The following is a 25,788-nucleotide window of genomic DNA, read 5'->3' as shown; positions in this document are numbered from 1 at the left end:
TAAATGCTGTACTTTTCCCTTTTATTCTTTCACGGAATGTGATTGTTGCTGATGATTCCCTCATTCCACATGAACTGACTGGCTTGCAAGGCTATTTTCAGAGGACAGGTTTAGAGTCCAACCACATTGCTATGAATCTGGAGTCAGGTGTAGGCCAGACCAGCTAAGGACTTACTTCCTGAGATGGCATCAATGAATCAGATGGGTTTTAATAAGAAAATAATAAGAGAATAGTTTTGAACTCCAGAATTATCAATGAAATCCCACATGATTCTTTATTGGCATTTGAACCCATTGCCCCAGATCATTAGCCCGCATCTCCAGAGTACAAGATATCTGAAAATTACTACAGTACTGTTACCTCTCCGCCAGGACAGAGGGTACAGGGTCGAAATGCCATAGAGTTATAGAGATGTACAACACACGGAAACAGAACCTTCGGTTCAACTTGTTCATGCTGACCAGATATTTGCCAGCATTTGGCCCACATCCCTCAAAACTCTTCCCATTCATATACCCATCCGAACACCTTTTAAATGTTATAATTGTACCAGCCTCCACCACTTCCTCTGGTACCTCATTCCCTACACGCACCACCCTCCGCATGAAAAGATTGCCCTTAGGTCCCTTTTAAGTCTTTCCCTGCACACTTTAAACTTATACCGTCTAGTTTTGGACATCCCTAATCTGGGGAAAACTTTTCACCCTATCCATGCCCCACATGATTTTATAAACCTCCATAGGATCCCCCCATTAACCCCTGAAGCTTCAGAGAGAATAGCCCCAACCTATTCAGCCTCTTCCAATAGCAAAAACCTTCCAAATCTGCAACATTCTTTTAAATCTTCTCTGAACCCTTTCAAGTTTAACAACATCTTTCCTATAGTGGGAGACCCGAATTGCACACAGTATTCCAATAGTGACCTAACCAATGTCCTGTACAGCCGCAACATGACCTTCCAATTCCTATACTCAATGCACTGGCCAATAAAGGCAAGTATACCAAACACTTCTTCACTATCCTATCTATCTGCGATTCCACTTACAAGGAACCATGAACCTGCATTTCAAGTTCTATTAGTCTGGCAACACTCCCCAGGAACTTACCATGAAGTGCATAAGTCCTGCCCTGATTTGCTCTACCAAAATGTAACATCTCACTTTTATCTGTATTAAACTCCATCTTCCACTTCTCAATCCATCAGCCAGCCTGATCAAGGTTCTGCTGTACTCTGAGGTAGCCTTCTTTGCCATCCACTACACCTCCAATTTTGCTGTCATTTGCAAATTTACTAACTATACCTCCCATATTCACATCCAACTTTATAAATGACAAAAAACAGTGGACCCAGCACCAATCTCTGTGACACACAGTCTCCAGTCTGAAAAGCAAACCTCCATCACCACTCCTACCTTCTCGCCAATTTTGTAACCAAATAGCTAGTTCTCCCTGTATTCCATATGATCTAACCTTGTTAGCCAGTCTACCATGCAGAACTCCATGTAGACAATATGCCCATCGCTCTGCCTTCATCAATCCTCTTCGTCACTTCTTCAAAGTTATCATGTAATCATAGAACCATACACCATGCAAGGAATTATTCAACTATGCCCGTGATTTGAATTGCTACTCAGCTAGTTCATTCTCTGCCTGTGCCCAAATTCCCCCAAATTTCAGCTTCTCGAGTTATCGCAATTCTTTTCGTATATGCTATCTGATCCTGAATGAGTTGTACAGATATCAACCTCTGGTCAGATCTCGAATATCCATTGTAATTACACAGGCTGGATCGCAGCTTTAAACTCCAGAATTACCAATCACATCCCACATGCTTCTTGGCTGGCATTTGATCCCAAGTCCCCAGATCATTAGCCTGCATCTCCAGATTACCAGATCATTGAACATTGCCAAAACACCATCACCTCCCCAACAGTGGATAAGGGTTGAAGTGCCAGAAAATGAATTCAGGGATCCTACTCACACGAAGTATGATCAATATATGGATCCTAATTACTGAAAGCTTATAAGGTGCTTCTGCTATCAGCGCACCCCTACCAATGAGATGGGGGATGCCCTACCAATGGAATCTGTGTGTGCTGTCCCTGTCCTCTTTAAATGACATATAGGCAAAAGATGAGTTCTACACATTTGAACTTTTAGCCTCATAATGAGGCTCTAGAACATAGAACATAGAACATAGAAGAATACAGCGCAGTACAGGCCCTTTGGCCCTCGATGTTGCGCCGATCCAAGCCCACCTAACCTATACTAACCCACTATCCTCCATATACCTATCCAATGCCCGCTTAAATGCCCATAAAGAGGGAGAGTCCACCACTGCTAATGGCAGGGCATTCCATGAACTTACGACTCGCTGAGTGAAGAACCTACCCCTAACTTCAGTCCTATATCTACCCCCCCTTAATTTAAAGCTATGCCCCCTTGTAATACTCGACTCCATACGCGGGAAAAGGTTCACACTGTCAACCCTATCTAACCCCCTAATCATCTTGTACACCTCAATCAAGTCACCCCTAAACCTTCTTTTCTCTAATGAAAACAGCCCCAAGTGTCTCAGTCTTTCCTCATACGATCTTCCTTCCATACCAGGCAACATCCTGGTAAACCTCCTCTGCACCCGTTCCAGTGCCTCCACATCCTTCCTATAGTATGGCGACCAAAACTGTACACAATATTCCAGATGCGGCCGCACCAGAGTCTTATACAACTGCATCATGACCTCAGGACTCCGGAACTCAATTCCTCTACCAATAAAAGCCAGTACGCCATATGCCTTCCTCACCGCACTATTTACCTGGGTGGCAACTTTCAGAGATCTGTGTACATGGACACCAAGATCCCTCTGCTCATCCACACTACCAAGTATCTGACCATTAGCCCAGTACCCCATCTTTTTGTTATTCTTCCCAAAGTGAATCACCTCACACTTAGCTACATTGAATTCCATTTGCCACCTTTCTGCCCAGCTCTGCAGCTTCTCTATATCCTGCTGTAACCTGCCACATCCTTCCTCACTGTCAACAACTCCTCCGACTTTTGTATCATCCACAAACTTGCTCACCCAACCTTCTAACCCCTCTTCCAGGTCATTTATAAAAGTGACAAACAGCAATGGTCCCAAAACAGATCCTTGCGGAACACCGCTAGTGACAGCACTCCATGAAGAAACTTTGCCATCAACTACTACCCTCTGTCTTCTTCCATCCAGCCAATTCCTAATCCAAACCTCCAACTCACCCTCAATGCCATATCTCCGTATTTTCTGCAGTAGCCTACCATGGGGAACCTTATCAAACGCCTTACTAAAATCCATATATACCACATCTACCGCTTTCCCCTCATCAACCTCCTTCGTCACCTTCTCAAAGAATTCAATAAGGTTTGTGAGGCACGACCTGCCCTTCACAAAACCATGCTGACTATCCTTGATCACATTATTCCTATCCAGATGTGCATAAATCCTATCCCTTACAATTCTCTCTAAGACTTTGCCCACAACAGAAGAGAGACTCACCGGCCTATAGTTACTAGGGTTATCCCTACTCCCCTTTTTGAACAATTTGCTATCCTCCAGTCTTCTGGCACTACTCCTGTAGACAAAGAGGACATAAAAATCAAGGCCAATGGCTCTGCAATCCCCTCCCTTGCTTCCCAGAGAATCCTAGGATAAGTGCCATCAGGCCCAGGGGACTTATCTATTTTCACCCTTTCCAGAATTTCCAACACCTCTTCTCTACATACCTCAAAGCCATCCATTCTACTTATTTGTGACTCAGTATTCACATCGACGACAATGCCCTGTTCCTGAGTAAATACTGAAGAAAAGTATTCATTCAGTGTCTCCCCAATCTCTTCCGCCTCCACACGCAACTTCCCACTACTATCCTTGACTGGACCTATTCCTACCCTAGTCATTCTTTTATTCCTAACATACCTATAGAAAGCCTTAGGGTTTTCCCTAATCCTACCAACTAAGGAACTTTCATGTCCCCTCCTTGCTGCTCTTAGCTCTCTCTTCAGGTCCTTCCTGGCTACCCTATAACTCTCAATCGCCCCAATTGAACCTTCACGTCTCATCTTGAGATAGGCCGCCCTCTTCCATTTAACAAGGGATTCCAATTCCTTATTAAACCACGGCTCCCTCGCATGACCCTTTCCTCCTTGCCTGACAGGTACATAATTATCAAGGACACTCAATAGTTGCTCCTTGAACAAGCTCCACATATCATTTACACTCTTGCCTTGGAGTCTACTTTTCCAAGCCACACGTCCTAAGTCATGCCTCACCGCATCATAATTTCCCTGACCCCAGCTATAACTCTTGCCCTGTAGTACACACTTATCCCTCTCCATCACGAGAGTAAAAATCACCGAATTATGGTCACTATCCCCAAAGTGCTCACCTACCTCTAATTCTAACACCTGGCCTGGTTCGTTACCCAGAACCAAATCCAGTATGGCCTCACCTCTTGTTGGCCTGTCTACATATTGTGTCAGGAAACTCTCCTGCACACATTGAACAAACACTGACCCATCTAACGAACTTGAGCTATAGCTTTCCCAATCAATATCAGGAAAGTTAAAGTCCCCCATAACAACCACCCTATTACTGTCACTCATCTCCTGAATCACATTTCCTATCCTTTCTTCAATGATTCTAGGACTATTAGGAGGCCTGTAAAAGACTCCTAACAGGGTGACCTCACCTTTCCTATTCCTAACCTCAGCCCAAACTACCTCAGATGGCAAGTCCTCATCCATCGTCCTTTCCACCACTGTAATACTATCTTTGACAAGCAATGCCACACCTCCCCCTCTTTTACCCCCACCTCTGACCCTACTAAAACATTTAAATCCTGGAACCTGCAACAGCCAATCCTGTCCCTGTTCTAGCCATGTCTCCGTAATAGCCACAACATCGAAGTCCCAGGTACCAACCCACGCTGCAAGTTCACCTACCTTATTTCGTATACTTCTTGCATTGAAGTATACACACTTCAAGCCACTTTCCTGTTTACAGGCACCCTCCTTTGAAATTGATGCCATGTTCCTAACCTCCCTACACTCCAGGCCCTGCACCCTGAAGCTACAATCTGGGTTCCCATGCCCCTGCAGAGTTAGTTTAAACCAAATCAGGAAACGTCCTGACATGTTACATCAGCTCAATTGTGAACATCTATCCCCATGATTGAATTCTCAATTTATTTGGTATGAGTTTGACTCCAATAAGTTATTTTACATGAGACTGCAATGCTTATGTTATCACTTGTAGCATAAGAAACTGAGCATGGATGTTGTGGTATTGGTGAATCCAAGAGAGGATGACTATGACTAACTATTCTGTACCTTGCATTCCTCTGGCATATGTGTCCTGAGCTAAGATTAAACTAGTGGGCTACAACAGAGGAACGTGCTTCTCTTTAATGATCCGAGGTAAGATGGAATATGAGATCCTTATACCCTCAGGTTACATGCTGTGATACAATGACAATATTATGAACATGTTCCTTAAAGGTTTACTGACATATTGACCTTGAGACATAACAACATTCCTCACTGCCTGGCTATTTGAGTTTTAATATGCAAAAGTAAAGAAAGAGAAGATACTAACTAAAATCTTTCTCCACCAAAATGTCTGCTTAGGGTTGCCTATATCGAAATGTAGAACTCCTAATGGATCATTTCACTGGAATGGTACTGATCTAAATTTGATGTGCTTCTATTTTAACTTTGTCTGATATGCATCAATCTCCATGAACAAATGAGATTCAGTTGCGGTTGGCAGGTTACAAACCTAATGGTATCAATGAAGACATCATTTGTTGCATTGGGTGTTTGACTTTCCCAACTCTATTTATCACCAGGTCTTAAAAATATTTAGCAACCATAAATAAAATATAAAGAAGAGTAAATTCTAAGATCTTCTTCCTAACCACAACCACCTCACTGTCAAAATGATCACATAAAAACAATAATGATCTCTTCTCACAAAGTATCTTCATACAAAAAATAAAACAAACAGTGGACCATGGTTTAAGTGTCAGTAATAGCTGAAAGGTCAGTCAAAAAGCAGGAGTTGAAACGTTTCACAAAACACAAGGAAGAGGATGAGTTTACAGAGAAAGTCCCAGAAATTAAGCAGTAAATAATTCAGTAATTAATAGTGGGGTGCTGAGAGTTCAGGATTGCATAACAATTCAGAAATGTATGGAGTTTGCACATTCTCCCCGTGTCAGCATGGGTTTTCTACGGGTACTCCGGTTTCCTCCCACAGTCCAAAGATATGCATGTTAGGTGAATTGGCCATGCTAAATTGCCCATAGAGCTAGGTGCATTAGTCAGAGGGAAATGGGTCGGTGTGGACTGGTTAGGCCAAAGGACCTGATTCCGCACTATAAGGAATCTAATCTAAACTTTAAAAAAAAGGAGGACTGAAAATGTAAGATAAAAAGCCATGGAAAAGCCAAAAGAGATCAAGAAGAAACCTTTGGAGAGGCTTGAGAGCAATTTGAAAACATGGAGACAATAGGCCAACGGCCATGGGACATGTATCCAAAATTCACCAGTGTGGCTGGCAACATTTAAATTCAATTCATAGAATCTGCGGTAACTTCAGTAATAGTGGCAATGAAATTACAATTCCTTTGAAATTCAGTTGAAATTAATTTGGTTCACTAATATCCTTCACAGGAGGAAATCTGCCATCCTTACCTGGTCTGGTTTACATGTGACTCAAGACCCATAGCAATATGATTGACTCTTAACTGCCCTCTGAGTAATTAGGGATCAGCAATAAATGTTGGCCCAGTCAGTGATATCCTCATTGTGTGAATAAATAAAAACAAGTACAACGCATGCCCAGTAGTTATAATGAGTTATGGCTAGGGAAAGAGGTGACAAAGGGATGGATAAGATTTTGCCACTCAGCAGAAGCAGATGTAGAGATAAGCAAAATTAAGGATATGGAAATGTTTTGGTGATGAGCAGAATGTAAACGTTAAAGCTCATATAGATTACTTGCATGGTTCGTTCAGATTTAGTGAGCAATCTGGAGGAAATGGAATCAGTAGCTAGCAAGAAGATTGATTAATTCTCAATATATTCATCTGAAACTACAATTTGATGCATTTAGCTGAATAGTCAAATGATAATAGACTATAATAAACAATATCAATGGCAGGACTGGCACATTTCACTCAGAACATATGAGACAAAGAATAATGGGCATGTAAGAAATTTTGTGTTTTGGCAAACAGCAGTATGTGTGGGATTTCAAATTAAAATGAATAGAAATGTAAAGTAATTATCTAGCATTGAGGATTTTATTTCATCTCCTGCTTTGGATAGAAAAACACCCAGTGTCAAAATCATCTTCATTCTAATGTTCATTGATCCTTCTGAACTAACTACTCATGCGGCATTTAGGCAATGGCACAGCTGGAAGGCGAACTGCTGAAGATTTGGATACTTGTTTTTGCACAAATTTCTTGTAAAAGATGCTACATAGTAGACATATAATAGACACTTCTCAGTCTGAAGGCATCAGGCTGTTTTGTATATACAACACAGCTCTGTGCTCAATGCGAGGTATTTATTGAAATAACCTTAAGATGTCTGCCTGCAATGTGTGTATCTCATGTTAGACATCACATGACTACAGCAGACTAGGAAGAACATTTCTACATGATTACATTTCAATCCCTCGCTTAATATGAAGAAAAAATATCTGTATGCATTATTATGAACAGTGTGAATTAACCAAGTTACCAAATATATACACTATAGTTCTCGTGCATTAGCAGATTATTATTCACATCAGTTTATGCAAATGCATTTCAGACGTAGTCCCTAAATCATGCTGGTGTCTTAATGGTGTGCATGTGTCTTGTTGTTGACTGTTGATCTGGGTGATGTTGTTTCCCTAGGGAACATTGTTCCTATATCATTTGCTGTTGCCATGGTACTCATTGTCATTCCATTCCTCTAGCTGGGTGGCTGTGAAATTTTAGACCTGAAGCTTACTGTTTGATGTGTGCAGCTGGTTTGCTCACCTCTTCCTGATCAGCTGCCTGAAGTTGAGAAACAGTCTCTCCATTTGGGTGGTTGCTCCCGTGTTTGTGACGGTATATCAGGTCATTGACTTCTACTGCCCACAACTGAGGTGACAACTGCTCCAAACAGGTCACAAGTTGCCACTTGAGCTGGCTTTTGTTGGGAACATCGAAGCTTTGTATACTGACCAACTCTGTAGCTCAGTGAAATTTGGTTTTCTGCCATTTCACCTTGATTTTGTGATTTGCATCAATTATTAGTGAGTTTTGAGAATATTTGTAGCTCAGGTTGAGATTCTGGATGTAGGTTTGCACGCTAAGCTGGAAGGTTCATTTTCAGACGTTCCGTCACCATACTGGGTAACATCTTCAGTGATCCTCCAGATAAAGTGGTGTAGCCGCTTTCTATTTAAGTATTCGAGTTTCCTTGGGTTGATGATATCATTTCCTGAGGTGAAATCATTTCCTATGGTGATGTCATTTCCTGTTCTTTTTCTCAAGGGGTGGTAAATGGGATCCAAGTCAATGTGGCTGTCTATCGAGTTCCAGTTGGAATGCCATGCTTCTAGGAATTCTCATGTGTGTCTCTGTCTGGCTTGACCTAGGATGGATGTGTTGTCCCAGTCGAACTGGTGTCCTTCCTCATCCGTATATAAGGAATGATGCATGATTACATACAGATGAGGAAGGACACAAGTTTGACTGGGACAACACATCCATCCTAGGACAAGCCAAAAAGAAACACATATGAGAATTCCTAGAAGCATGACATTCCAACTGGAACTCTATCAACAAACACATTGACTTGTATCCCATTTACCACCCTCGAGAAAAAGAACAGGAAATGAAATCACCATAGAAAATGATGTCATCACAGGAAATGATGTCACCAGCCCAAGTAAACTCAAACATATAAATAGAAGGTGGGCTACACCACCAGTACTTCATCCAGAGGCTCACTGAAGACCACCCGTGACACCACCCACGCCATTAGTCCAAGAACTCCCCACCTACGTCCGTGACACCACCCACGCCATTAGTCCAAGAACTCCCCACCTACGTCCGTGACACCACCCACGCCCTCCACCTCCTCCAGGATTTCCGCTTCCCCGGTCCCCAACGCCTCATCTTCACCATGGACATCCAGTCCCTGTACACCTCCATCCCCCATCACGAAGGACTCAAAGCACTCCGCTTCTTCCTTTCCCGCCGTACCACCCAGTACCCTTCCACCGACACCCTCCTTCGACTGACTGAACTGGTCCTCACCCTGAACAACTTTTCTTTCCAATCCTCCCACTTTCTCCAAACAAAAGGAGTAGCCATGGGCACCCGCATGGGCCCCAGCTATGCCTGCCTCTTCGTAGGGTATGTGGAACAATCCATCTTCCGCAACTACACTGGCCCCACCCCCCATCTTTTCCTCCGCTACATTGATGACTGTATCGGCGCTACCTCGTGCTCCCACGAGGAGGTTGAACAGTTCATCCACTACACTAACACCTTCCACCCCGACCTCAAATTCACCTGGACAGTCTCGGACTCCTCCCTCCCCTTCCTAGACCTTTCTGTTTCTATCTCAGACGACCGAATCAACACGGACATCTACTACAAACCGACCGACTCCCACAGCTACCTGGACTACACCTCCTCCCACCCCGCCCCCTGTAAAAACGCCATCCCATTCTCCCAATTCCTTCGTCTCCGCCGCATCTGCTCCCAGGAGGACCAGTTCAAAATACGCACAACACAGACAGCCTCCTTCTTCAAGGACCGCAATTTCCCCCCCGACGTGATCGACGATGCCCTCCACCGCATCTCCTCCACTTCCCGCTCCTCCGCCCTTGAGCCCCGCCCCTCCAACCGCCACCAGGACAGAACCCCACTGGTCCTCACCTACCACCCCACCAATCTCCATGTACAACGCATCATCCGCCGTCACTTCCGCCACCTCCAAACGGACCCCACCACCAAGGATATATTTCCCTCCCCTCCTCTATCAGCTTTCCGTAGAGACCACTCCCTCCGCGACTCCCTTGTCAGATCCATACCCCCCACCAACCCAACCTCCACTCCCGGCACCTTCCCTTGCAACCGCAGGAGGTGCAACACTTGCGCCCACACCTCCCCCCTCACTTCTCTCCAAGGCCCCAAAGGAAACTTCCATATCCGCCACAGATTCACAAGCACCTCCACCCACATTATCTACTGCATCCGCTGCAGCCGGTGTGGCCTCCTCTATATTGGCGAGACAGGCCGCCTACTTGCGGAGCGATTCAGAGAGCACCTCTGGGCCACCCGGACGAACCAACCCAATCACCCTGTAGCACAGCATTTCAACTCCCCCTCCCACTCCACCGAGGATATGCAGGTCATTGGACTCATCCACCGCCAAACCACAACAACGCGACGGTCGGAGGAGGAGCGTCTTATCTTCCGACTGGGAACCCTCCAACCACAGGGGATGAACTTGGACTTCACCAGTTTCTTCATCCCCCCTCCCCCCACCTTGTCTCAGCCGAATCCCTCCAGCCCGGCACCGCCTTCCTGACCTGCAGTCTTCTTCTTGACCTCTCCGCCTCCACCCTACTCCGACCTATCACCTTCACCTTGACCTCTTTCCACCTATCACATTTCCAACGCCCCTCCTCCAAGTCCCTCCTCCCTACCTTTTATCTTCTCCTGCTGAACACTCTCTGCTCATTCCTGAAGAAGGGCATGTGCCCGAAACGTCGAATCTTCTGTTCCCTAGATGCTGCCTGACCTGCTGTGCTGTTCCAGCAATAAAGTTTCAGCACTGAAGATGATACCTAGTGTGGTGGCAAATCATCTGAGAACGAGCCTTCCAGCTCAATAAGCAAACCTACATCTAGATCAATTATTAACTTCAGCAGCTTTCATGCTATTGGAAAAATAGTTTGGATGCAACATGATGTAAAGCTTTGTACTAGGCCATCTAGACCATCAGTCCAATTGCCTTTATTACATCTGTGTGGGATTGTTTGATTTCTTATTTATTTCTTTTGCAATATTTATGCCTCCTCAACCTTTCCATTTGACAGGCAATAGTCTGGAGATGATGTACGGTGTTGATTTTCCCATTCATGAATGAAATAACTGAATGCTTCACTTCTGAACTGAGGGTTCAATAGTTGGTTATGACAATGTTGATTATGACAATATCAGGAATGCTGTAACAGTCAATGTGTTCTTTTAGGTATTTGATAATCTCAAGTCAGCTGGTCCACCTCGCAGTTTTCAAAATACTAGTCTATTGTAAAAAGATAATCACTTCCAATGAGTATACATTGCCCTAATTCACAGGTGTCCTTTCACTGAAGGAGAAAGTGAGGTCTGCAGATGCTGGAGATCAGAGCTGGAAATGTGTTGCTGGAAAAGCGCAGCAGGTCAGGCAGCATCCAGGGAACAGGAGAATCGACGTTTCGGGCATAAGCCCGAAGAAGGGCTTATGCCCGAAACATCGATTCTCCTGTTCCCTGGATGCTGCCTGACCTGCTGCGCTTTTCCAGCAACACATTTCCAGCTCCTTTCACTGAAGGCTGCTTTATGCTTATTAGAATATGTCTTTAATTAAACTGTTCCTTAATTGTGCAAAATCACACACTTGTATAACCAGATTAAAGGTCTGATTAATCTTTTCATTTTGATCCCGAATATTGAGTATTTAGTTAACATTCCATAGTTAACATTCATTTGGGGTTCAAATCATGTCTTCAAAGCTTTTAAAATTTCTACCATTTGGTCATTCTGCTCTTTAGAGAGACTCAGAGTGCAATATATTTTGAAAGAGTCTCATCCCAATAGTGGAGAGTCTTCTGGTTTGCTCAACAAATCTGTCACACCTTCGTAATTCTGCCAATGTGCATGGAAAAATTTTCCAATTCTGCTTCCCTTGTCATTTGAATAGCAGCTGATATGGAAAAAGCTGTCAACATTTTCTCTACACAAGTGCTTCAACAAGACCTGGGAGAAGTGGAGGAGGAAGTGCAGCCTGGGAGAGAGGGGGTACACAAGAGGGGGAAAATTTTAAAGTTCAACATTGCAACTAACTCAGAATTCAGCAAATCTAATTGCTCAATCAAGCTTCGGAGACTGAAGGCGAGAAGATTACAGAAGATTTCTGAAAACTCACACAACTGGGGTTCTCACTCAAATGTCACAACAGGGAGATCATCACGTGGAAGAAAACGTCTGCTTGTTAGAGATATTTAAGAACTTCAGGATCAAGATGAACAACCTTTATGGAGACACTCTCCCTGTGTCTGTGTGGGTTTCCCCCACAATCTAAAGATATGCAAGTTAGGTGAATTGACCATGCTAAATTCCCCATAGTGTACTCGGATGTGTAGGTTAGGTGTATTGGTCGGGGTAAATGTAGAGTAATAAGCAAGGGGAATGAGTGTGAGTGGGTAACTCTTCTTTCTAAAAAAATGAGGGGCGGCACTGTTTCTCAGTGGTTAGCCCAGGTGCCTCACAGCGCCAGGGACCTCAGTTCGAATCCAACCTCGGGCGACTGTTTGTGTTAGTTTGCACATTCTCCCCGTATCTGCGTGGGTTTCCTTTGAGTGTTCTGGTTTCCCCTCTCAGTCCAAAGATGAGCAGGTTAGGTGAATTGGCCATGCTAAAATGTCCATAGTGTTCAAGGATGTGTAGGTGCATTAGTCAGGGATAAATGTACAGATTTGGGGTGGGGGAGTGGGTTTGGGTGGGTTGCTCTTTGAAGGGTCAGTGTGGACTTGTTGGGCCGAAGGGCCTGTTTCCACACTGTAGGGATTCCATGATTCTATAACCAGCTGAAGAAAACTTTTTGCTACAGTTAATGAGCAATAAGTAAACCCTGCAAAACAAAACATGAGAGAGAGAGAGAGAGAGAGATAGTGAAAACCTTTGTTCCCTTCTATATAACAGGAAACATTTCTGGATGGAGGTTGTCTTTACACGTAGCTCTGTAAATCACCATACAACATAAGAGTTTCCTATTTGTATTGCTTTGGTAAATGATTTTCAAGTCCAAGATGGTAACAGTGCAATTTTCTTACAGATGCCATGAGATATCCTTGCCTGCACTTCAACAGCCTCATGCTGCAATAACCATGTTGAGGTGTTACCACAATGAAAAGAAAAATCTGTCCTAGAACTAACATAAAAGACTTCATCTCCTTCTCCTCAGTATAATCTTCAGAACGCATATTGTTTTTCTCCTTCGACATCATACTCATGCCAAGATCAAAGAACAAAACAGATAGAAAAGAAGGTGAGAATTTCACTTTCTTGTCTTCCTTTTCAAAAGGCTATGATCAGTCGAGTCCTGGGGACTTCTCCTTTGAATCAGTAATTCCTGGATTGCTCTCCAGGAATCTCTCTACTGCTCCTCCAATAGAGTCTTTGTGTGGTCACAGCCCAACGACCTGCTGCCATCAGAAGCTGTCATTTCACTCATCCAATGTGTTTGCCATCCAATGAGAATGACACCACAACACACCAGTCCTATCTGTCCTCTGGGACAGCCAGGAATGCTGTTGGAAAATAGTCCCTCAGGTACAATAGACTTGTAGGGAATAGGGGCAGTTGGAATAAAAATATAATAATGTGTGTGATTAAATAGTAGAGGTAAAATGAGGTACTGGAGAAGAAGTATGGGGATATACAAAGCAAGTGGCCTTACTTCAGGTACAGTCACTGAGCATGTTTAAAAGATATTATATCAGAGTGCTGTCAGGTCAGGAACTTAGGTCTTTAGTGAGTGTCCTGTCTGATCATCCATTGTTTATAATGATTTTCAATAAATCCTATTGCTATTCACTTGCAAGAATGTTGATCATCTTGGTGCAAATATCAGGTGCAGCTTGGGCCTCGCAATTCAGGCATGGGAATTGTTCCTTGGCCATATTGTGTGGTAACCTATGTACTGTGTTCATATTTTGTGTAACCAAAAATTAAATCAAACAAGAAAGTTGGTTTTGTTTGTAAATGACCATACATATGTAATCTACAATCTTTAGATCTCCATGATCAAACGTGTTGCTCCACAAATCACTTGAGGCATGATCTTAGTGGGTTAAAAACCCTTTCAGACAGCCCTAATACAGATAAATGGCTCTGCTGGAAACTTACAGACATTCTACTTTAATGTTCAGTGCCTTACTGAGGGACCTGAGTTTTCATGTGGTGGATATTTGTGATCTAATGATGACTTCTACACCCATCGGCTGCTCTCGCCGTGGGGATTTGATGACCTATGATCATTTTGCTTCAATTCTCCCTCCCCCAGAGAACATTCCACCGGGCATCTCACTTAAAAAGCAATTTCAAGAACTGATGGAATTAATTGCCAGTGTGGTTGGCAGATGGAAATGTCAGGAAATGCTGTGATTCGAAGTCTGTAACCACAGGATTGTAAAACCATCAAGAATTGTGAAGTACTTTTACATTAAGAGGCATGCAGTTGACTCCAGTCAGAACGTTCCTCTGGTATCAACTGCCATCCTAAGCATAAATATCCTGACCCTTTGGCTTCGGATCCTATCCGAGCACAGTTACATGCAAGACAGTCTTGGGCACTTGTTCTCTGCATTAGGTCTTGCATGTACTGTGCTCGGATAGGATCCAAAGCCAAAAGGTCAGGATATTTATGCTTAGGAGAGACTGTTACCAGGGGAACTTTATGACTGGAGTCAGCTGGATAGGGAATTGGAAATCAGAGCAAAAGGTGAAAAGCAGCTCTTGCTCAATTTGGAGTTTGCTCCATGAGTTTAAAAAATGTTAAGCATTTATTTTTAGTTGTCTCAAACTCAGATTTTCCACTTTTAATTTTTATTTTCTAGGTCTCATGTTTACAAAAGTGACCTAAAAATGTGTCGAGGTGAATTTCTTCCACCCTGACTTAGAATGAATTGGTCATTCCACGATTGGCTCTGGTCTGCCACACTCTCTCTCTCTGTCTCCATCTGCACACTGAGCACACTTACTGCCTGCAACTTTGCTTGGTAGGCTGAAGAGCCCAGTCCTGTGCTGTACTGTTCTTTGACTTTGAGGTTGTGTTGGGAGGTACCATACCATTGACACCATTCACATTTTTATCTTTGCGTCGTTGGATCTGCCCACACACAGACCACCATCAAAACCCATTCTCAATGTCAGCAACATTTTTGAGTCAGGCAAGGTTGTCTTAGAAAGAAACAAAAACCAAAAATAATAAATTATGTAAATCAGTATGGTAATGATTATAGGCTGAACAACATTTCTGATCATTTCATTGGATGAATGAAATTATCCAAACTGAGAAGAGCAATTAAGTTTATTCATCGGTGGGACTTGGGTGTTGCTGGCTGGCCAGCATTTATTGCCCATTCCTCGCTGCCTTTGAACTCAGTGGCTTACTAAGTCATTTCAGAGGGCAGTTTAGAGTCAATCATATTGTTGTAAGTCTAGAGGCACATGTAGGTCAGACCAGGTGAGGATAGCAGACTTCCTATCCTGAAAGACATTAGGTGAGCCAACTGGGTTTTCACCGATAACCAGCAATGGTCGACATGATCATCAGTAGATTCTTAATTCCAGATTTTTTCAACATTGGAATTCAAATTCCACCATCCGCCATAGTGGGATTTGAATCCAGGTCCCTAGAATATTAGTCGAGTTTCTGGATTTAATAGTCTCGCAGTAATAGACTAATAACACTAGAAATTGAGCCGCTGCAGAAGGAACACAAACCTGTTGTATGAATGCCAACAATTACTCTATGAACTTTGGGGGAATCCTTTAGAATGGCAAAATAAAGCTCTATGATTTGCCTATTGGTCTTCAGCAGAGAAAGAGATCAGCATGCGGACCCCTTGTAATATTGTTCCAGTTAACGCTTAGTACTTTAGTGCAGTACAAGGCTAGAAAAAGTTTTAATGTAAGATATGCAAGTTGTTCTGTTATAATGCACATTTTATCACGCAAAATCGTTGCTACGCGATCGACGAATTAGGAACTCTGTTGTAGAGCACTAATTTTTAAAATGTGTGTTGGCTGAAACACGATTACGGCACCAACATTTCTAACGCCAACACTGTTTCTAAAGCACAATTTTTGTATAATGTGGATTGAGTAAGAATGCAACCCATTGCATTCTGGAAGAACTGACTATATGCTTCACAACATTACTCTGATCCTACCATAGGTACCAAGTACTAGCTTTCTACTGTTAGCCTAAACTTGCTGCAGCATTTTATGTTATCTCAGGGTATGTTTGAGAGGGACCAAAAAAGTACACTGCTCAAAGATTGAATGAAAGAATTGTTCGATGTTTTACGATGTTCCTTCTTTTAAAAAAAAGAATTAAAGTCCATGTTTTGAGCTGAAAGTGAAGCCTTCAGTCACAATGGGTAACAAATCTGCCTCTGATTCAGAAACTTGGGATTTGAATCCAATCCAGGAACTGATGGCCACAAAAGGTGCATTCAGAATGCAGGCTAACAGATTGTTTATCAACATGAACATGGCTATTGAAGTTGGTCAGAGCATTAGAGACTCCTGGTCAGTAGTACCTGCTATGGAGTGGCATCCCCAACTCTCACAACAGGCTAGTGACTTAGAACATAGAACATAGAAGAATACAGCGCAGTACAGGCCCTTTGGCCCTCAATGTTGCGCCGATCCAAGCCCACCTAACCTACACTAGCCCACTATCCTCCGTATGCCTATCCAATGCCTGCTTAAATGCTCATAATGAGGGAGAGTCCACCACTGCTACTGGCAGGGCATTCCATGAACTCACGACTCGCTGAGTAAAGAACCTATCCCTAACATCTGTCCTATACCTACCCCCCTTAATTTAAAGCTATGCCCCCTTGTAATAGCTGACTCCATACATGGAAAAAGATTCTCACTGTCAACCCTATCTAAACCCCTAATCATCTTGTACACCTCTATCAAGTCACCCCTAAACCTTCTTTTCTCCGATGAAAACAACCCCAAGTGCCTCAGCCTTTCCTCATAGGATCTTCCTACCATACCAGGCAACATCCTGGTAAACCTCCTCTGCACCCTTCCAGTGCCTCCACATCCTTCCTATAGTATGGCGACCAAAACTGCACACAATACTCCAGATGCGGCCGCACCAGAGTCTTATACAACTGCAACATGACCTCAGGACTCCGGAACTCAATTCCTCTACCAATAAAAGCCAGTACGCCATATGCCTTCTTCACCGCACTATTTACCTGGGTGGCAACTTTCAAAGATCTGTGTACATGGACACCAAGATCCCTCTGCTCATCCACACTACCAAGTATCTGACCATTAGCCCAGTACCCCATCTTTTTGTTACTCTTACCAAAGTGAATCACCTCACACTTAGCTACATTGAACTCCATTTGCCACCTTTCTGCCCAGCTCTGCAGCTTATCTATACCCCGCTGTAACCTGCCACATCCTTCCTCACTGTCTACAACTCCTCTGACTTTCGTATCATCCGCAAACTTGCTCACCCAATGTTCTAACCCCTCCTCCAGGTCATTTATAAAAATGACAAACAGCAATGGTCCCAAAACAGATCCTTGCGGAACATCGCTAGTGACGGCACTCCAAGATTAACCTTTGCCATCAACTACTATCCTCTGTCTTCTTCCAGCCAGCCAACTCCTAATCCAAACCTCCAACTCACCCTCAATGCCATACCTCCGTATTTTTTGCAGTAGTCTACCATGGGGAACCTTATCAAACGCCTTACTAAAATCCACATATACCACATCTACCGCTTTCCCCTCGTCTACCTCCTTAGTCACCTTCTCAAAGAATTCAATAAGGTTTGTGAGGCACGACCTGCCCTTCACAAAACCATGCTGACTATCCTTGATCACATTATTCCTATCCAAATATTCATAAATCCTATCCCTTACAATTCTCTCTAAGACTTTGCCCACCACAGAAGTGAGACTCATCGGCCTATAGTTTCTAGGGTTATCCCTACTCCCCTTCTTGAACAAGGGAACCACAATTGCTAGCCTCCAATCTTCTGGCACTACTCCTGTAGACAACGAGGACATAAAAATCAAGGCCAATGGCTCTGCAATCCCCTCCCTTGCTTCCCAGAGAATCCTAGGATAAGTGCCATCAGGCCCAGGGGACTTATCTATTTTCACCCTTTCCAGAATTTCCAACACCTCTTCTCTACATACCTCAAAGCCATCCATTCTACTTAATTGTGACTCAGTATTCACATCGACAACAATGTCCTGTTCCTGAGTGAATACTGACGAAAAGTATTCATTCAGTGTCTCCCCAATCTCTTCAGCCTCCACACGCAACTTCCCACTACTATCCTTGACTGGACCTATTCCTACCCTAGTCATTCTTTTATTCCTGACATACCTATAGAAAGCCTTAGGGTTTTCCCTAATCCTACCAACTAAGGAACTTTCATGTCCCCTCCTTGCTGCTCTTAGCTCTCTCTTCAGGTCCTTCCTGGCTACCTTATAACTCTCAATCGCCTCAATTGAACCTTCACGCCTCATCTTTACATAGGCCGCCCCCTTCCATTTAACAAGGGATTCCAATTCCTTATTAAACCACGGCTCCCTCACACGACCCTTTCCTCCCTGCCTGATGGGTAAATACTTATCAAGGACACTCAATAGTTGCTCCTTGAACAAGTTCCACATATCAATTACACCCTTGTCTTGAAGCTTACTTTTCCAAGCCACACATCCTAAGTCATGCCTCACCGCATCATAATTTCCCTGCCCCCAGCTATAACTCTTGCCCTGTAGTGCACACTTATCCCTCTCCATCACTAGAGTAAAAGTCACCGAATTGTGGTCACTGTCCCCAAAGTGCTCACCTACCTCTAATTCTAACACCTGGCCTGGTTCGTTACCCAGAACCAAATCCAGTATGGCCTCACCTCTTGTTGGTCTATCTACATATTATGTCAGGAAACCCTCCTGCACACATTGGACAAACACTGACCCATCTAACGAACTTGAGCTATAGCTTTCCCAATCAATATCAGGAAAGTTAAAGTCCCCCATAACAACCACCCTATTACTTTCACTCTTCTCTTGAATCATCCTCGCAATCCTTTCTTCTACGATTCTAGGACTATTAGGAGGCCTGTAAAAGACTCCTAACAGGGTGACCTCACCTTTCCTATTCCTAACCCAAACTACCTCAGATGGCGAGTCTTCATCCATCGTCCTTTCCACAGCTGTAATACTATCTTTGACAAGCAATGCCACACCTCACCCTCTTTTACCCCCACCTCTGACCCGACTAAAACATTTAAACCCTGGGACCTGCAACAGCCAATCCTGTCCCTGTTCTACCCATGTCTCCGTAATAGCCACAACATCGAAGTCCCAGGTTCCAACCCACGCTGCAAGTTCACCTACCTTATTTCGTATACTTGTTTCAGGAAAAGCAAGCAAAAACAGACACAAACTTGTTCTTCGATTCCCCCATGTGATTTCAGATGCGGGAAGTCCTCTAACTCAAAGTCTAAGTGCAGAAATCTATAAGCTGACAGAATATTCAAAACAACAAGACGACATTCTGGCAACAGAATTTTCTCTCATTTCACTGGCCACAGTCCAATGCTGTGCTAAAGATATTGGCAATTAAAAATGAATGGCCAATGGAAACAAAAACAGTTCTAAATATCTGTGCCGTCATCAATTCCACTGTTCCCACCCACATGATGTTTACGATCATCTGACAAGTTGTATCTGTATCTGTGAGTACCAGTAAAGTTGATACTGTAACTGACCCCTGTGCTAGCTGATAAAGTGGCAATGAAAGGTGAAGGTAATGGTACCACCAGCAGTATATTATCTCGACTGTGCAGGATGACTACAAACTTTTTATAGTCTTTCAAGGGATGTGGGCACAGCTGCTAAAGTCAACCTTTGTTTCCTATCTCTAGAAGGTAATGGTGAGCTGTCTTCTTGAACTGCTGCAGTTTCTCTTGTGTAGGTACACCCACGGTGACATTTTGCAGCAGAAATAGCACAGAACATTATAACTGACTGCACACTGAATCTCAGCCAACCAAAGGAATTGTGCTCCATCTTTGTCAGGTCTTTATGCCTGTATCAATTTGGCAGCAGCATGTTTGGTGAAGGCAATCTGCCACTGATTGTTGTGGCTTGTCTCCTTTGTTCTTTATAGAGGGGAGCACTGAAAGATCACCTCTTGCAATGAAATGGCAAGGAAGCAACATAACTGGATTTCTAGAGCTCCTGACAGATGACTCCTTCAATGGTCCCTTTGTCTCCATTCAAAGAGGCAATGGTGCTGAGTAGAAAGATAGGGCAACCATATTCCATTGTGAAATGATTTGATTTAAATCAAATTTACCCTCCCAGCAAACCTCATGCATTTTAGAGAGCATAGCCCCTGGATAGCCAGGTCAATCGTTTTGAGCAATGTTCAAAACATGCAATGGACCAACAAGTTCACAAATCCCTGATTGCTTGAGCTCTCCTTACACATCCAATTTCCTAAGAGCAAACACATTTTCTCCTGCCTGAGTTAACTAATTAGCTGGCAAGACTTAAATACGTATTTAATTTCTCTAAGGGGATCTATTAATGCCACATAATCCGCTAACCTTTCATCTATTGCCAGGGCAAAATAGATCTTAGCGAGCTCTAGAAAAACATTACAAAATAATGAAAATTGCCTGACGATAAATAGCCAATATTTATTTATTGCACACAATTTTGGCTTGCTGTTGCAATATTGAATAGTTGCACTTTTGTTTCCCAGAATATTGGCTTCAGGTAATAAAAAATTGATGTTCCTGTGGTGTTGTTGCGTGGGTGATGCTCCACTGCACAGTTTATGAGACATACCCTCTAGAATCTAAGAATATTCGCAGTCTTACATATGAATTCTCAGAATGTATTCTGTTTTAATGGGTTCAGGTCACCTGTCAGCCACTGGATACGATATGTTTTTGATGAGATGTGGCTTCAAACAATATAAAAGCTAAGAGAAAGAGTTCAGAAATTGCATACAAGTTTCAGTCTTGTTAAATTGGGCATATTTAATAGGAATGGGGGCCCAAGATCTGCTCAACATCACTGAGGACTGAAAAAGATCAATTCTTTCCAGTATGCTTAGGCTCTGAACAAAATGAGTGTAACAGTTTAAGCAGAAATCTGAAAAAGCTAAGTACAGAGCAAAAAGCTGTAGTTGATTTGGCAGTCATAATATAATAGTAACATTTTGTTCGTTTGTTTTGCAAGAGCCGTAATCCCCCTTTTCAGCCAGCTGTTAAAGAAATGGGATTGGAATTTGAGAAAGCGGATTTGAGTGTTACAAAGAGGGATTTGGCTAGATCACAGACTTCCACAGACTGGAATTTGTGGTAATTAGAGTACCAATAGAAAACCATGCTGTGATGCCCTCTGTTGGAGATTGGTATCAACAAGCAGTCATGTGTCTCCTTAACCAATCATCTTACAGAGCTATATGGGTTATGAAATTCATACACGTAACACCATAAGGGATAGTGCTGTGGGAAATGTACTGGGCTGTTGAGGTATAGTGCTATTACCAAACCTCCTTCCTAGTTTTTTTTAATCAGTCTGTTCAGACACATTTTAACACACCTCCAGTGCAGTTAGTATTTGAACCAGGACCTTTACCTCCACATTTACACCTGACTAGTGCACCTAACCTATACATCCCTGGATGTAGGTTTGCTTGCAGCGGGCAAACCTACATCCAGAACCTCAACCTGAGCTACAAATCTTCTCAAAACCCACTATACATCTCTGAACATTAGGCCAATTCACCTAACCTGCACATCTTTGGATTGTGGGAGGAAACTGGAGCATCCAGAAGAAACCCACAAAGACACTGTGGGAATGTGAAAACTCCACACAGGTAGTCACATGAGGCAGGAATCAAACCTGGGTCCCTGGCGCAGTGAGGCATCAATGCTAACTACTGACTTACCATGTTGCCCATGACTGCCATTTAGTGCTAGTGTGAGATTGGTGTAGCGCACTGTCGTACAGCAACATATTTCCCTTTCTCCCTTTGAACACTGACCGCTAACAACCATGACAAGCCACCTGGCTTCATGTCTGCTCGAAACAGCAAGGCCATACAGCAGCACAATGAGCTTTTAAGATCTGTTTTCGCTGGCAAAGAAATCAAATGGGCAGCGCTGAAAATATCCCTGCCTATTATTGGGAATTATTGCTTATTGATGACTTTATTAAGTGCAGATCTCATCTCATTAGTATGCAGCTTTCTGTTCTACCAGATGCCATGAGCAAACTAGATGCCAAGAATTCCCACCTTTCTCCTAATCAGATGACTTCCCACCATCTATGGATTTCCCCTCCTTCTGAATGCAGCATTGAGGCTCCTGTCTTTCGGGACAGAAATACAATGCAAAATTTTTGAAAAGGTGTCTGTGGCTGCAGCTTTCATAAACCTTCCCAATAAATTATGAGTTTAAATTATGAGTGCACAGCTTTTATCATAATATTAAATTCTTATAATGACCTTCTCCCATTAAACTTGGTCTTCAAAATTTTTAAAAGCTCTTCAATTGGCTTATATGTAATCTTTTGACAGAGTGATAGATTAAAACAGTACAGAAACAGACCCTTCAGTCCAACTCATGCATTCCAACCAGGTTCCATAAACAAAACTACTCCCATTTGTCTGCATTTGGCCCATATCATTCTTGACTATTTATGTACCTGTCCAAATGTCTTTTAAATATTGTAACTACACTTGTATCTACCACTTCCACTGGCAGCACATTCCACATACAAACCACCCTCTGTGTGAATAAGATGCCCCTCATGTACCTTTCAAATATTTCTCCTCTTACCTTAAAGTTAAATCCCCTGGTTTTGAATTCCCCCATCCTAGGGAAAATACATTTCTATTCACCCAATCTATGCCTCTCATTATTTTAAAAACCTTTTTAAGGTCACCCCTCAACCTCTTATCCTCCACTGAAAAATGTCCCAGCCAATCCAGCCGCCCCTTATAACTCAAATTCTCCAGTCCTGGTAACATCGTTGTAAATCTTTTCTGAACTCATTCCAATTTAATAATAACATTCCTACAGCAAGGTGCCCAGAGCTCTACACATTACTTCAAAAGTGGCCTCACTAACGTCCTGTACAACTGTAACATGATATCCCAACTCCTATACTCAAAGGTCTCAGCAACGAAAGCCAGCGTTCTAAATGACTTCTTAACCACCCAATGGACCAGTGATGCAACTTTCAAAGAACTATAAACCTCTCGGTCTCTCGGTTTGACAACACTCCTCAGGGCCCTACCACTAACCGTGTGAGTCATGCCCTTGATTCTTTTTAGGGGAGAAAGTGAGGTCTGCAGATGCTGGAGATCAGAGATGGAAATGCGTTGCTGGAAAAACGCAGCAGGTCAGGCAGCATCTAGGGAACAGGAGAATCGACGTTTCGGGCATTAGCCCTTCTTCAGGAATGAGGAAAGTTGGTCCAGCAGGCTAAGATAAAAGATAGGGAGGAGGGACTTGGGGGAGGGGCGTCGGAAATGTGATAGGTGGAAAGAGGTCAAGGTGAGGGTGATAGGTCAGACTGGGGTGGGGGCGGAGAGGTCGGGAAGAAGATTGGAGGTTAGGAAGGCGGTGCTGAATTTGATGGATTTGACTGAGACAGGCTGGGGGGAGGGAAAATGAGGAAACTGGTGAAATCCGAGTACATCCCTTGTGGTTGGAGGGTTCCTAGCCGGAAGATGAGGCGTTCTTCCTCCAACCGTCGTTTCGCTGTGGTCTGACGATGGAGGAGTCCAAAGACCTGCATATCCTTGGTGGAGTGGGAGGGGGAATTGAAATGTTGAGCTACAGGGTGGTTGGGTTGGTTGGTCCGGGTGTCCCAGAGGTGTTCTCTGAAACGCTCCGCAAGTAGGCGGCCTGTCTCCCGAATATAGAGGAGGCCACATCGGGTGCAGAGGATGCAATAGATGATATGTGTGGAGGTACAGGTGAATCTGTGGCGGATATGGAAGTTTCCTTTGGGGCCTTGGAGGGAGGTGAGGGGGAAGGTGTGGGCGCAAGTCTTGCACCTCCTGCGGTTGCAGGGGAAGGTGCCGGGAGTGGAGGTTGGGTTGGTGGGGGGTGTGGATCTGACGAGGGAGTCACGGAGGGAGTGGTCTTTACGGAATGCTGATAGGGGAGGGGAGGGAAATATATCCTTGGTGGTGGGGTCCGTTTGGAGGTGGCGGAAATGACGGCGGATGATGCGCTGTACATGGAGGTTAGTGGGGTGGTAGGTGAGGACCAGTGGGGTTCTGTCCTGGTGGCGGTTGGAGGGGCGGGGTTCAAGGGCGGAGGATCGGGAAGTGGAAGAGATGCGGTGGAGGGCATCGTCGACCACGTCGGGGGGGAAATTGCGGTCCTTGAAGAAGGAGGCCATCTGGGATGTGCGTTTTTGGAACTGGTCCTCCTGGGAGCAGATGCGGCGGAGTCGAAGGAATTGGGAGAATGGGATGGCGTTTTTACAGGGGGCAGGATGGGAGGAGGTGTAGTCCAGGTAGCTGTGGGAGTCGGTCGGTTTGTAGTAGATGTCCGTGTTGATTCGGTCGCCTGAGATAGAAATAGAAAGGTCGAGGAAGGGGAGGGAGGAATCTGAGACTGTCCAGGTGAATCGCCTGAGATAGAAATAGAAAGGTCGAGGAAGCGCCTGAGATAGAAATAGAAAGGTCGAGGAAGCGCCTGAGATAGAAATAGAAAGGTCGATTCTTTTTACCAAAATTATGCAAAGTTTAATGTTAATTTTCTGGTTCCTGTCCTGACTACTGCAGTTTTGCCTCATGAACTCAGCTCAAGATGTTTATTTTGAAGAGTACGCCTTTTTTAAACCCTCTATCCTCCTCTATTTTACTGTTTTAAAGTTTGTCCCCATTGACCAGCTATTTCTAACATTACTCACTGAGCTTCAAACTGCTGATCATTCTTTTGTAGGAATTCTGTCACTTCCCAACTTGATTAGTTTTAACTCGATTCCTTGCCCTCACTGTTTATGTACCTCTTACGAGTTCTGAGGAGATGGTTTCCATTTGGAGTGCTACTTTCACTCTGATGCTCCACCCATGCAAGCTGTTGACTGCTCCTCCATTTACGCACTACCAGCTGCTGACTTATTATCCCGTGTCTTCAAAAAGCAGTAATGTTCTTAAACTTATTTTACTTCTAATATTTATTTCTTAGATTTTTTCCACTATTGGTTAGATTATAGACTATATTATTATATCCATTACAGATGAATAGTATTTTTTCATCATTGTTACCTATCATGGATCACCATGTCATACATACAGTTCCAATCACTGTTGGGTTGAGTTGAGGTATGGGTGATGGCAATGATCTTTTCTATTTCCTTTAAAATTCACATATCTCCAGGACAAGAGGGAGTTAAACCCTGACTTCTGGCCCAGTAGGGGAACTACCACTGCAGCAAAATACTCTAATCCTTCTTTCTATGTTGCATCTAAGCCATTGTTTAATCTGCAGTGATAGAGCAGTTATCACTATTGAACCTTAAAGAAAAGAGGCTTGTACAAATTGGGCATAATTACCAAACAGGAACCAGAGATGAGATGTTTATCTACATTGGGACCTCCTGCTGAAATACTACTTCCCCAAAGTTAAAAATCACACAACACCAGGTTATAGTCCAACAGGTTTATTTG

At 43.6% G+C, this 25,788-nt stretch overlaps 1 long non-coding RNA gene across 1 annotated transcript in view; it reads right to left on the bottom strand.

The window, feature by feature from the left end:
• LOC148142500 (uncharacterized) overlaps positions 1–19,697 on the bottom strand; it is a 207,461-nt gene extending 187,764 nt beyond the window's left edge. Inside the window, exon 1 of the long non-coding RNA XR_015751813.1 lies at positions 19,473–19,697. This is a non-coding gene — a long non-coding RNA (uncharacterized LOC148142500). The remainder of the gene's footprint in view (positions 1–19,472) is intronic.
• Between the last annotated feature and the right edge of the window lie 6,091 nt (positions 19,698–25,788).

This window comes from Chiloscyllium plagiosum, unplaced genomic scaffold (assembly GCF_037043375.1).
Source record: "Chiloscyllium plagiosum isolate Xiang-an unplaced genomic scaffold, Cpla_swu_hap1 HiC_scaffold_28, whole genome shotgun sequence".
Lineage (NCBI taxonomy): Eukaryota > Metazoa > Chordata > Chondrichthyes > Orectolobiformes > Hemiscylliidae > Chiloscyllium > Chiloscyllium plagiosum.
Note: the sequence above shows the minus strand (reverse complement) of the source record. Positions and strands in the feature narration are given on the sequence as shown.